The sequence below is a fragment of the Syzygium oleosum genome, unplaced genomic scaffold, assembly GCF_021117445.2.
Source record: "Syzygium oleosum isolate NSW1041296 unplaced genomic scaffold, Sole_v2.1 Sole_v2.49, whole genome shotgun sequence".
In the NCBI taxonomy this organism is placed as follows: Eukaryota; Viridiplantae; Streptophyta; class Magnoliopsida; order Myrtales; family Myrtaceae; genus Syzygium; species Syzygium oleosum.
In genome coordinates, this window is record NW_026607533.1 from 662,141 (window position 1) to 675,454 (window position 13,314).

Here is a 13,314-nt window from a genome sequence, read left to right on the forward strand (position 1 = left end):
GTTTTGGAAAACCCAGTTTCAGATCCTTTGTACCCCTTCGTTTTTTATTTTTTGGGAGACCTTTGTGATCCGAATTTCCAAATACTTTATTCTTGAAAGTTGTTCCAAACATCATGAAGTTTTACATACTTTAATTTCATAATTTTTGGACTTGATATGAGTGGTACGATGGCCTGATTTTCGGACCATGTGAAACTGCCCAGAATGGGTATTTCGGTGATGTTCACACCGTCTTTATTTTCTACAAGCTTTTCTGGGCCGATTTTGGAAAAGTTTCCTTCACAAAAGTTGTTTAAAACTTCCTTTTCTATAACGTATATAAATTTGGGAATTTTCCGAGATGATTTGGATTATGGACAGAGCTCAATTTGAGAAACAAGAATTCTGTTCCAGCGAACTGTTTTTAGTCTGTTTTTGAGCTACTAAAAATGGTGTTTACAGAGAGATTCAGATTTCATGTTCTTCATGAATTTTTTTTGTTAAGGTCTTGTTTATGACATATTCAAATTTGAGAATTTTCGGAGTCCATTTACTATGTTTTCAAGCCCGATTTAATGAACAGTACAAAGCTGTCCGGTTTTGTCAGATTTCAAAGATTTATAAATTCCTATACGAGAACGTTGGAATCTCGAATTGATGTCTTTTGGTGATATTTGAGAACATATCCGCGTCGAATCTCGGGTTAAATGCGATTATTATGCGTGTTTATCGCGGAAAACCCTCAGAAAATCTTGTGATTAAGTATGGCGTGGGTTGTGGTTTTTGTGCCAATTGGTCTATTTCGTGTGACCCGATTGGCCCGAGTCATTTGCGTGAGAATTCAGTAAATCCAGAAGACTCTAGGGAGTCCACGGTCTGGAAATTGTTAGAAGAATCTAGAGGATAAGGCCTTGACCGAGTCAAAGCTTATCCTCCAAGCTTCATTATGGCTTTCATTTATTAAAGTTGAACTTTGGCGGCCCTTCATGATGGCTTGCATTAATGAATCAAGACTTTAGGGCCTCTCCATGATGACATGCATTAATGGTCTTGAGTAGTGACCAAGAAAAGTCTTCTATTAATAGGGAGAAAGGGAGAGAGAGAGGGAGAGCCTCATGTGAAGCCCCCCCCCCCTTCTCCTCTCTCACGCCAATCTCACCATCTTCTTCCTCTCCCTTTTTGTTTCTTATTTTCTCACTTTTGGCCGAGAAGCTCACGCCCAAACCAACCCCGAACTGGCCCGTGTTCCTACTCGTTCCCATCCAAGAGCCACGGTTTGGCCTTGGTAGGCATAGTCTTGGTCGGCCAAACAAGGAGAAAGCAAGGAGGAAGCCCGAAAATCACACCCGAGTCTCGCCCGAGGCCCCGTCTCTCCCGAAATCAAGCTTGTTCCGTGCTCAAGCCAAGCCACCAGCTACTTCTTCTTCTAGTCTTTCGTGTCCTAGTGGTTTGTTGTGTAAGTGAATTCCCTAATCTCGGGAAAGGATGATAAGATGCGTTGTGACGTGGTTTACTTGGACCGTGTTCGGTCTTGATTGGTTATCTCTTTGGCTTGTTTATGTCTTATGTTTGACGTTCATATCTCGAGATAGAAGCCGGAATTTGGCTAGTGATGTTCACATGATATAGCCATCCTTGGACATCTCTAGTATTTGTCGGCATGAACTTTGCTATTGATTTGCCATCGACGCCGGTGCAGTAAGGGCCGACTCATGTTAATGGCGATCGATTTATCCTCGCTTGACATTAGTGTTTTCACTTGCTGAGTCTCCCCGACTCATCCCCCGTTGTTTTTCCCTCTCAGGTCCATAGGATGGTCGAACGGACGGCGGTGACAGGGGGAGTTCGAGCCATGTTGGAGTTCGGGGAAAGCTAAGAGCTGTGAATCCGAAGTAGTGGGCTTAGGACACCCAAGCCATAACGTTTGTTGTGTGTAAATGGCTAAAATCGGCTAAGTTGGTTTGTAAAATATGTTTGCTTGTCCTGTAAACATAAGGTTTGTTCATAATGCTGTTTGTCTTAATCCCGCTGTTTGTTCTGAATGTGATTGTCCTGAATTATACTTCCGCTTGTGTATAAAGAAAGATAACAATGAACGGGACGTCACGTTAATGACCCCGAGTTGGGGGCGTTACAGTCCCACAGTCGTTGCATAACATAAACAGCCAAATACTCTTAGATGTCCAATCTCTGGTTGTTTCCCAAAGAGCATCTCAAAAGGAGTTTGTCCTTCAAGAATTCGAGTTGGCATGCGATTGATCAAATAGGCCCTTGTAACCACACAATCTCCCCAAAAGGTTTCAGGAATTGAGGCTTGGTATTTAAGTGCTCGAGCTACTTCTAAGAGATGGCGATGTTTAAGTTCTACAATCCCATTTTGTTGGGGAGTGTATGTGCAAGAGCTTTCGTGAAGTATCCCATGAGAAGCAAGAAAAGATTTGCACTCTGTAGTGAAAAATTCACGCCCATTGTCTGTGTGAATTCTTTGAATGGATTTATGGAATTGATTCTTGATCAAGGAAAAGAAATTCGACAGATTGGAAAAGGTTTGGCTCTTGGATTGCATGAGGAACACCCAAGTAGCGCGAGTATAATCATCGACAATTGTTAGAAAATACCGAGACCCATCATGATGTGGAGTGTGATAGGGACCCCAGATGTCTACATGAATTAGAGAAAAAATACTAGTAGCTCGAGATGTGCCTTTTGGAAACGGTGCTCGTGATTGCTTTGCCAAAGGGCAGATTCTACAGTTCGGATAAGGAAAATGAGCACTATGACCCAAACGTTGATGAGAAAGAAAATTTTTATTGCTAGTGGTAGCATTACATGAAATGCCTTTTGATAAATCAAAATCCTTTGGAAAGCTTATCCAAAAATATAGTCCTTGCGCAACACTACCCAAGCCCATCAGTTTGCCAGTCGAATGGTCCTGAAAGAAGCAATTTTCTAAATTGAATATGACGCGACAAGAATTGTCTTCACAAATCTTGGAAACAGATATGAGATTGAATTCAAATTTAGGAATGTAGAGGACATTTTTTAGGATAATGTTTGGACTAAGATGGACAGTTCCAATTTTGGTAACATGAGTGATGGTACCATTGGGAAGACGAACAGTCACAGAAGAATGAATTTTCCTGTGAACATCAGAAAAAATGTGTTCATCACAGATTATATGGTCACTAGCGCCTGAATCAATTATCCATGCATCAACTGAAACAGCATTGTTATTGCAGAAAGAAATACCTGAAAAACTTGCACTTTTGTCGGTATTCTTTAATTGATTCAGAGTCCTCATAATATGTTGATACTGATCATGAGTAATGGTCTGATTTGCCCTTTCAGTCCCTTGTGCCAAAACTTGGTAAGCCGAAAAATCTTTCTTCTTTTTTTCTTTTTCATTTGGTTTTCCATGCAATTTCCAGCACGTATCAATAGTGTGATGTGGGCGCTTGCAATATTCACAGTATTTACCTTTATTTTTGGAATTTGGCCCACTTCCTCTTTGTGATGATGTGGCACTCCGTGGGCCATGAGATGGCTTGAAAGCAGGGGCTGACGTGGCCTGATAATAGCCATTCGATTCGCTCAAGTGACTGATCAAATGATGGCCGTTGGATCCAACCTTTTGATCTTGACCATCCGTTCGAAAAGAACTTCTAGGGTTCTCCTCTTCTTTTCTGCTCCACGCCGCTTGATGAAGCCCTAGAGGTGGAACACTCCCATGGCTTCCGACGATGCTTGCAACGCTCCGATATGGTGGTTCCGATGGAGCTGTGAGAGTGATGCTCTCAACTCGTCCGTGCTTGGCTGTGGCCAGTCGCTGGCTCTCCTCTTGGACGGCCAGTTGATAGATCCGGCTGAGCGGTGGCATTGGCTCCGTCGCCAATATCTGCGACCTAAAATGTGAGTATGTTTCATTCAGAATGAGTAAGAATCGTGTTACTTTCTCCATGTCCTTCATTGCTCGATATTGTCGGAGTGTAGCCTCGGGTCCCTCCAACTGTTCCTCGGCCGCCTCGAGCTCGTTCCACAGAGCCGAGAGTCGATTGAAGCAAGCAGTGACCCAAAGGTTCCCTTGCTTCAATTCCGACAAGGCTTGAGTGATTGTAAATAGCTTCGCTCGGTCAAGGCGCCCATACATTTCACGGATGTTCTCCCACATTACCTTCGAATCCTCGGTTGGTGGGAGTCTGGCCGCGACGTCGGAAGCGAGGCAATTTCCGATCCAAGTGCGAACCAACTGATTGCACTTCCGCCAATGCCGTTGGAGTCGTTCTTCGGTTGGAAAAGTGACGGCTCCGTCGAGGAAGCCGTCCTTGTCTTTTGTAACAAGAGCTCGTCGGAAGTCCCGAGCCCAAGCGTTGTAGTTGTCCGATCCAGTGAGCTGTAGGTTGATGAGCTGTAGCTCTGGTCCGTCGGCCGGTGACGTATAGAAGGGTGTTGCCGGGCTCGGGGCGGCCGCTGCTGACAGAGAACGAGTAGGGAAGAAATCCGGGTTGGAAAGCCGGGTAGGGATTCGTCCCTAAACCCGGTGTAAAGGATTCGGGTCCGTGATTCGGGGCTGTCCAACCCGGTCCTCCATTCGAATTGGTCTCCTGCAGAAGAGAGTTCCACGGTCTGGAATGCCATCCTCTCCAAGTGGACCATGTTGTGCCCTTGTCTGACTTGGCCCGATGGCCCATTGTCCTTGAATAGGATACCAATCAATTGGAGGCCACTAGGTTGGACTAGGAATCTGAACTAGAACAGGAGCAGATTGAACAGGAGCAGGAGCAGATCCGGCAGAGTGCTGCGCAGAAGACCGTTCCTCTTCATTCGGATCAACTAGATCTGAATCTTGATGTTGAGTCGAGTTAGGGGTTTCCTCCATTGAAGAATTGTCGGTATTCAGTATGATATCAAAAAAAAATTTGAATTCCTACTCGGGTGCTGATTTGTTTTGCAGAATTGGGATCGCAACAAGAAGTCAGAAACCAACCGGAGGCAATTCTAAGGTAGCGGAAGTTAGACCAGGAAGGACTGCTCTGATACCATGACAGAAATTGAAGAGGAGGAATATGAAATTTGTATTTCTCAATATGTATTTGTACATGTACATGGCTATATTTATAGTACAATAAGCAATCAGGAAATAAACAAACATGATATCATTTTCCTATTTAATCTTCTGAATATTCCATCAATATTCCTTAATGCCGATTGTGCCGATTGTCTAAATCAATTAGTGGAGTCAAAGGATCAAATCAAATCCTTTCTCCAACACCAACTTACTTAGGTGACACAGCAATGAGCGGAGGAACAGCCACGAGGAGGTCCGAGAGCAGCAAGAAACAACGTCTATTCGTGGAGCCCTCGATCGTGATTGTGGAGGCACACGCTCGAGGAAGAAGATAAATCTTCTTTCTTCTCTCTTGCCTCTTCTTTCTGTGTTTCTCGTGTGTGGTCAGACCAAAATAAAAGCTCTCTCGTTCTTGTCTATACGTGACCCTTTTATAGGTAGGGAAGACCTGGGCTTTCAAGGAAAGAGAGTAAATCTACTTTCCTCTTATGAGGGTTTTAGAATATATTATATTCTAGCTCCTTCCCATTATTGTGGTCTTTTCTTTCTGTTCACGCCAGTGGATGCATGAAGACCACCTTGATATTGATAAGAATATATGCCCCTATATTGACCAAATTCCACTTTCCTCTTTTGTATCCTTTATTTTGTTTCCCCTTTGCATGTAGACACAAAAGAAACCAAATCTATTGATTCTCCTCCCTTTTCCTTTTATTTCTTTCCTTCCCCTTAACCAAGAGGATCGCCGCCTCAAGTATTCGAAAGATCATGCCCATTTCGAAATATTATGCTAATTGACCAAAATTTTGGTAACATTAATTTCTAAGTTGAGCACAATATATTTTTCGCCCATGGGCTTGATTCAATTAATTTCATTTAAGCTTAGAACCATTCGCTCGAGTCCATCTGCCGTCTGTTCGATAAATGTGCAAACTATACGGGCCTAATTAACTATTAATGAAATGCTCATAATATCTATATGCAATTTAACTAATATTTTTTGTTTAGGGCTTGGGGTCGGTCCCTAATTTTCATATGCAATAAACGACTAACTGGGTTGTCAAAATTTAGCTGTCAACAATCATAAAATTCAAATTTCTCACCCTAAATTTGATTTTCATATATAAAATAAATTTAGAACGATAGGATAAATCATTCAAATTTGGATTTCATTAAGTAATAATCTCAAAAAAAATCAAAGAGAACATATAAAATAAAAAAATATACATTAATTGGTTGATTTGGAAATATAATAGATCCAAAGTACAATTTGAAGCTTAAAAGATAAGTGGACACACAAAAGATAATTCTATAAAAATCTGATATTTGTTTGGGAGAAAAGAAAAGTTGAATATTTTTGGAAAAAAAAACGAAAAAAGGAAGAAAACACTAGTGCTGCCAGGGAGGGCGTCAAGCTTCCAAATGGAGAGCCAAGCCTATTGATCCGACGGCACAGCTGGTCCATCACCGCGAGCCTCAAAGGTGAGATCAATATCCCGACGGCCATGGACGAGCGGGCGATAGCCGCGATCTCAGAAAACAAAAAAAATGAAAGCAGAGGCACGGTGGTTGGGCTCAGCCGAGACGCATGGGAAAATGGAGCATACTATACAAGGACGACGGCAGACGGCGGAACTTGAATGAACGTGACGAGTGTTTTAAAGACCAAGCCATTTGTGCATATATTCGAACAATGGATTGACGTCTAAATCTGGCATAAAGGGCTGTGAAAGGATTCTTCTTCTAGCAGTACAAACACCAAATCGAGCTGCACAAACATGCTTTTCATGAGGAATGAAGGGGAGAGTTATTTTCTTTACCCACGACACATGTGAGTGAGCACCTAGGATGTCGTGACTCGAGTGTGCCATAAATTGGACCGGTCCGGGCTAAGTCGTCCTTGGCCGGTCTAGACAAGCGATTTCATAAGATGCGAGCTTCTACATGTTCAAAACTAAAGATTTGATTTCCAAGCGGTGAAACGGATGAAATGACCCACTCATCCCACTCATCCATTCAACTGGGACAGCATGTCGCATGTATCGTTGTGATGTTTCGTTAAACTCCAACGCAGGTATTTTAAAAGCTTAAACTATTTAGCCCAAAGCATAATTTAGTTTGAATACTTTAATACTCCCCTTTGTGAGTAGGCTGGAGGACTTTGCTCGAGTCTAAAATATGAGAATATATAACACGGGAGGTCTGAAAAGGTTTTAACTGAGAATCTCCAGTTTTGATACCGTGTGAAATGTTGCGGAACTACGTCCAACTATTCTAATAACAAGAGCTATTGAAGGAAGAGACAGTTGAATGTAAATACTTTAGCAATCATCGTTAACGTAATGCAATATGGTCCTTAGCAAGACCTTAAAAGGCTACGTCTGAACTCTAGGACGTAAAACATAGAGGTATTCCCTGGGGTGAGGGAAGAAAAATTATCCCCCAAATTGGGGAACAGAGCGTGCGGGCACTGGCACGTTAAAATAAGGAACTCAGACCTGTCAGTCCATCAGGGTTTCCTGGACAGGCGGGGCGGCCCCTGTTAGATGCGTGCATCCCTTTGTTTGGTGAGAGAAACTTGAAAACCTTACCAATGATCCAAACAAAGCCCCGGGTTTTTTTCAACTGGAAATCTACTATAGAATGAGCCAATTCCACCAAGGCAAATGTGTATATGTTTCTGAAAAGTCAATCTTTACCACCACCATCCAGAGGCGGACCAGCAGGGGTTCCGCTCCCCATTGTCCTCTTTTGAGTCATCCGGAATGATCGTCTCCACTCCAAGAAAATAAACGTAAAAGAGGATAAACCAGGAGATCAGAGGACGGATGGGACGAAGGTGGCTCCAAAAGAAGGGAATTAATGATAATTGCATAACCCACGGAAATAATAAAGCACCTGTGATGATGAGGACGAACATGGATCCCAAAATTAATATCGTGGTGGCAAGCCAAGGGAGTTTGGCCACGGTCAAGGTGACACCAATTAAGAAAGCGACGGACATTGCCGGGAGGGCTATTCATAGTGGCACTATTGCAAGCTGGCTTGCTACGTGGACTTCGCTCACGTACGCCCACGCGTAGCTAACGAGCGAGGTCATTGAGCAGAACATCGCGATGGTGTTGCAAATCACGAAGGCCTGAAACATTCTATTGTCCAGCATCGTAGGCATGCCATGGTCATCTTTAGATGCCATGTTTGAACCGTCAAATCCTCCAGGAACTACGAAACCAGCTGCGAAAGTCACAGTGGTCACAATCGTCGCCACCAGCAACAAGGTACTGATACCGTCCTTCAGTCCGCCAAGGTTTGGCAAATCTCTGTTCGTGTACGCTTCATCTCGAGCTTCCGGCTTAAGTATGATTGCATCTAATCTCTTGGCTGACGCACCTGATAACAGCGCATGTGCCAAGGCCTGAGATCAGAAACATATGAAAAGGAAAGAAAGAACAAATTGTTAGTGAATCGATAACTCGAACAAATTCTAGAGTACTCATTTAAAGGGAAACTTTTACTTCGAAAGATGCAGTGTCTACTCAGTTTGAAGAATTAAGACTAGAGTAACAAGTTCACTGCAAATGAGAAAATAGGCACGAATGAAATGTAATATGGTTCACCTTTGTCATAGGTTGAGTTACTGATAATGTAATGACACTATGCCGTGTTTAGAGGGGTCAAATTTGCCGCCTTGACCCCTGGCTCTTTAAGAAAAAAAGATTGCAACATTGACAACCCCTGATCTTATAACAATTTATCTCAGCATTCGTCAGAGATATTCACTTTTTCCTAACCGCGGACATATTCATGGGCAAAATTCAAGTACCTCTTATTAAGGCCAAATTAGAGACTTGTGCAATATTAATCCTAGAGGAGTCTCGGCTATTCTAGAAAATTGATTAATACTTTGCGAGACATAATTATTTGAATACGAGCTGTGCACTTAACTAAGGTATTAGTCCATGGAAATTTCCAGTAAGTTAATAAATAAAATAGTGACTGTTCATGTTACCTACCTTCTGTAACGTAGGCCCCCTTTGTAAGTGATATGGAGCTATGTCAAGAGCCGCCGAGCGTTTGTGGTTGAGAATGGAGGGGTTAATTCTTTCATCCTGCACAGGATGAATCAAAACGGTGGGATGTGAATACATCGCTGCCAAGTGTGAATGTGTATTTCCATCATGATCTCTTTCATTTATCATCTCCCCCAGATCTGGATGTCTGAGTATATATTTCACTGCTTTATCTCTCCCGTATTTTGCTGCCACATGAAGAACGGTTTCTCCTCGCCCATTTACCGACTGTGATACCGTATGTAGCTTCTCGATTAGTGCAACATGACCCATCTTGCTCGCAATATGAATGGAAAGATCCCCATTGCGGTCCCGTTCTCGGGCCAAATATTTAGTTTCTGGTCGCAAGAGTTCGAATACTCAGGGCTCATTCCGGAAAGCTGATAAACGGAATACATTACCGCCTTTGGAGTCGGTCATTGCAAATAGCTTCATGTTCTTTTTGAGTATCTCGCCGAGTAAATCTGGAACCAAGAGCTCCAAATTAGGGACCACATCCGCATAAACATTTGACACTGGTTGGGGCTTGGTTGGCTTTGATGTATTTTAACCCATTTTGGGTTAAGGACATCTTCGACGTCACCTTAATCACTATTAGGATTCATAGTCGCTGATGTGGGATTAGATTGCAATGGTGAAACTAGTGGTGATAATTTCGATTGAATAAATCAAATGCACCCAGTTTCGGTTCAAAAAATTGTAGCTCTTCGAGCTGTGAATCTCAAAGCATTATGATTTTCCTTCTCTAGCATGATGGAACACAACCTGTGAGACTTTAGATAATTTCGAAAGGATCCCGATTACGTATTTTGGGGAGACTTTAGACAAATTTCAGACCATTTTCGTCCAAAGCAATGCGACATCGATAATTACTAAGATTTTACTTTAAAAATCTTACTAAATGACAAGGAAAATTATATGGCATTTCCATGTTATGAAGTATCTATAGAGTCCGCAAATGTAAGGTATAGGAAAAAAAGGAAAAGACATTTAAATAGCTAGGGTAAGATCAAGAAAAGGAGAATTATCTTTTCCTATTATGTTCGTCAAATTCTGGCAAGTATAAAAGCAAACGTATTCTATTCGCAAGAACATTGCAATAGCCTCCATGGCACAGTACGAAAATCCCCATTGAAACTCCTCCACCCTCTATAGACTGAACGTATCTTCTCGTAAAGGTCTACAACACCGATTAAGTGCGTGTTTACCAAAACTTTTGAGCAAAAACTAAGTAAAATATGTGACCAGAATCTCATTCTAAGGTTGAAAAAAGTACATCTTTTATATATAAATCGCAAATTACGGAAAGGAAAAGGCTCAACCAAAAGAAGTTTTGGCCCCAAATGTAAAATTTTAGAGGTGCTAGTAAAGAAGATCGAATGATATGGTAGAGGTGTTTCAATTGTTTCAGAATATTTCAGGGGTGTTTCAAAGACTGGTAAGACTGCTTTAGGGTTAGCCTCATCCTTAGGGATTATGGCTTTTTTCCATTTGATTTTCATTGCATTATTCATGCTTAATCTACACATAGTTGATGACATGACATACGCCGCATCATTTTGGTAAGGTTTTCTTAATGGAGCTTTATTACATGCAGCATTATTTTCGAGGGATCTTTTCCTTCTTTCTTCCGAAATGCTATAGAAGATTTATCTTTAAAGTACATTGATGTGGACAAAAGCGTAGATGGATGAATTTTTCCTAAACAGGAATATAATTTTATGTCGAATTTCAATGTCTACTTTGTTCGTGAATCTATGCACTATCGCACTATCGCACTCTCGATCTTTTAAATTCTGTATGATATGTGACAATCACATTCTCAAAAATCAAATATACATATAATGTTATGTGAACACTCATAACAAATTCAGTCTACACATAGATAGATATTTCCCATAAGTAGATTTAGGTACGTACCATATTGATCACGCGCAACAGCACCATGAACTGGCGGCATGCCTTCTATCATTGATGGTTCGAGCGAGAGCGAAAATAAAAACTGAAGTATCTCGGAGTTCCTGGTGTCGAGGGCCAGGTACAGGGGAGATTTCTGATCCACGTTCTTCCAGTACACGGCCTCCAAATCTTCCCTCAACAAATGGCGCACCAGGCCAACGTCACCAGTAAGCACGGCCTCGTGCAAAGCGGTGTTTCCATCTTGGTTCTTCATCCTCAGGAGGATCTTGTCCTTGACATTGGGGAGGTCTTTTGCCCGGCGGGTCAACATATGGACGACTCCAATTGCCTTAGCCTTAGTGGCCATGTGGAGGGGGGTATTTCCCCAATCATCTTGGGTGGCTATGAAATGGTCAGGGACATTATCAAGCAGGATCCTTAGGATGTCGCCCTTGGAAATTGAAAGTGGCAGACGGTCTATTTGATCGGCGAGCCTTTCAATCACGGAAATGAACTCTTCCACATTGATGCCTTTGATAACATCTACCAGTTTGTTAGCAGCTGCATACAAATCTTCTGGTTCTGGTCACGCTGCGGTTCTTGCAGCCGCCAGAGCATTATTCATTCTCTCCCGTCTACTCCTCCAGATTTCTTCTTCCTTCAAAGAATCCATTTCATCCTTCGTGACCTTCACCTTGATCGGGTTGCTCATGCCAGCGTCCTCCTCCCCTATAAATAGCTTTACGTCCATCTAACCTAAGCTATGCAAGTAATGGAGTTCTTGCAGGGAACAAGGGTCGTGTAAGGAGACGCTATATCAATTTAAATATTAAGTATTTAAACTTTCATAATATTTAATAGTGGTCATACAAAATTTTATATGGATCCGAACATAAAGTTTTGAGTTTAAAAATTGTTGAACAAGATTGCAGATACAAATGATTCGTTGTGAGAATTTAAGTGCGAGAAATTAATAAGACGCTATGGATTTGCTTGGTGGTTCGACACATGGTTACTCAAATGAATAACATAATGTGGTCCTCGAAAGAATGCTGCATTGGCTAATGAGTCAGCACACCTTTTACCCTCAACAACTCTACAATCTTGAAAATTGGTGGGGGGGCTCGGAGATTTTCTCAGTGGGGGCAACCAGAAAATGAAGATCATTTAAACGCGGAGAAATTCTATTTACAGCCCTAAAGTTTGATATTTGCTGAGTTATGTTATCGATCTCTTGAAATTTAGATTTTGGGCCACAACTCCTGTTTGTGTCGAATATCGATCCAAATTTTTCCATGTAATTGAGTTACTTTACAACATAGTTATGGCTACGTAATTGACAAGCCAAAAATGTCATGTGAGAATATTATTGAAGTTTAAATCATGTGCAATAAGGGTAACTTAGATTCAAATAAATGTGAGAAAACTAAAATCGCCCAATAGTTCTTGTCATAGTTATTGGGCATGATGTGATTGAATCACGACATGATTATGTAATCGACATAGATAGTCCAAAAGTCATCCAAAAAGGTTGTTCAATTTCGCAATGCAAATGCATGTTAGAGACCGTTGTAACATGATGTAAAAGTTCACAGATAGAAATCGAAAATAATTTTATCTCTAGCGGAACATGTAACAATCTGAGTTTGTTTATAAGTTACATCCGTTTGTTCTGTAATTCAAGCATATTAATTATCAATCAAAGGCCCAACTCATAGCAATGAAATATGATTTTCAAAGATTACTTATACCAAAAATGATGGACTAATTCTCTGGAGATTGTCGAAATGATGTGATCAGAACCTGCACCAATAGAAGTTTTGATTGACGACACAGATTTGAAGCAAGGTTCTGCACATGTTTCTCAAGATATTTTGTCGAGATTTTTTACAGATGATTTGATGGATATAACAACTACAAGTGAATTTAAACATGGTTGAGAGGTTTTTGAGCTCGTCTTTTTCGTAAGCTTGCAATATCCATTTTAGTGTTGTCCCTGAGAGTTAGCAAGAACGACAAATCCATTTCTAAATATATGAGAGAAGTGGTTGTACCTACTAAGGCTCCGTTCGTTTGGCGGAAAATATTCTCCTTTTGGAAAATATTTTTCTGGAAGTCATTTTCCTGGAAAATATTTTTCCGGAACATAATTTTCCGGTGTTCGGCGACCAATATAAAAAAGTTTCGGAAAATATTTTTCGCCGGCGACCGGCGGTCGGCGGCGGCTGCTGCTCGCGGCCGGCGGCGGCGTCCGGCGGCGGCGTCCGGCGTCCGGCGACCGGGCGTGGCGGCGGCTGCGAC

The 13,314-nt window shown here is 41.8% G+C and overlaps 1 long non-coding RNA gene and 1 pseudogene across 1 annotated transcript; one reads left to right on the top strand and one right to left on the bottom strand.

Annotated features, from left to right (window-relative positions):
* Positions 1-3,683: 3,683 nt before the first annotated feature.
* LOC130136752 (uncharacterized) lies at positions 3,684-5,148 on the top strand. The gene is made up of 2 exons (XR_008815512.1): positions 3,684-3,888; positions 4,931-5,148. It is a non-coding gene; the product is annotated as an uncharacterized LOC130136752 (long non-coding RNA).
* Positions 5,149-7,732: 2,584 nt separating this feature from the next.
* LOC115664679 (uncharacterized) lies at positions 7,733-11,764 on the bottom strand (annotated as a pseudogene).
* Between the last annotated feature and the right edge of the window lie 1,550 nt (positions 11,765-13,314).